This window comes from Camelina sativa, chromosome 18, assembly GCF_000633955.1.
Source record: "Camelina sativa cultivar DH55 chromosome 18, Cs, whole genome shotgun sequence".
In the NCBI taxonomy this organism is placed as follows: domain Eukaryota; kingdom Viridiplantae; phylum Streptophyta; class Magnoliopsida; order Brassicales; family Brassicaceae; genus Camelina; species Camelina sativa.
In genome coordinates this window covers 5,761,802-5,762,776 of record NC_025702.1, presented here as the reverse complement: position 1 = coordinate 5,762,776, position 975 = coordinate 5,761,802, and the positions used below count along the sequence as shown (strand labels likewise).

General features: G+C 36.2%; 1 long non-coding RNA gene across 1 annotated transcript; it reads left to right on the top strand.

Annotated features, from left to right (window-relative positions):
• LOC104760647 lies at positions 44 to 540 on the top strand. The gene is made up of 2 exons (XR_762979.2): positions 44 to 189; positions 316 to 540. It is a non-coding gene; the product is annotated as an uncharacterized LOC104760647 (long non-coding RNA).

The window sequence follows — 975 nt, the reverse complement described above, 5'->3', positions numbered from 1 at the left end:
CCCTGGGTAAGGCATTTCTTGCAAAGCGGATCTCGTTCTAATTCTATGTACACTAGTTTTACATAAGAAACTAAAGCGCTGGTGTTTGGATGTAGCAGAATGTAATGTTAGAAGAATACACAAGATACAAAGCTGGTGATCTCAAAGAATGCGTGAGAATGATACATGACTTGTATCTGAGTAGAAAAGGTGGAGCTTTACAAGCTATAAGAGAGAAGTACAAGCAGCATAATATGATGATTTGAGTTGAATGTGAAAAACCAATGTTCTTTTGATTTACATGTTTTCTTTCTCTTTCTATTTTGTTCATCGCAGTTCAAGTGTGTGGCGACAATGCCTGTATCGCCAGAGCTGCCTCTTACGGTTTTTGAAGATGTCAACATTTAGTGAGAACTTTTGGTCATCGGCGAAGATTTGTTGGTCTCTTTTCTTTGTGGTTTTGGGGTTTGTACATATCCTAGGACTACTTTCTAGTTGTGATTAAGTATCTAAACTAATGTTTAAAGATTTTGGTTACATGGGTTCTATTTTTTACCATGATTTAGGAACGTTCCTCAAATTTTCAACCATTTAAAACTAATCTAGTTTATAATATCATTACTACTAATAAAAGGGACAATTTGAGCCATTTCCTTGTGTCCACCTCAGCAAACTTCAAATTCATCTTAGAGCATGGCACATCATCTAATTCTTTCTCAATGCAACAATTAACAGCTACAAATTAACAAGCGACATCTTGCAAAAAAAAGAAATCCGCTAAGCATATGAAACGTTAGCCTCAAAACCCATTGTCTCCCACATGGCCATGATCTCCGTTTCAAGCTTCTCTCATCTCCTATGGCTTTATGGTTTCTCAATTTAAATCCCACCAGATAAGTTACGACTTCACTAATCTCACTTTTAGTTATAACTTCTACGTACAATTTTTCTACGCTGGAAGTGGAAGACCACATGTACAAAGATATTGCCTTTCTT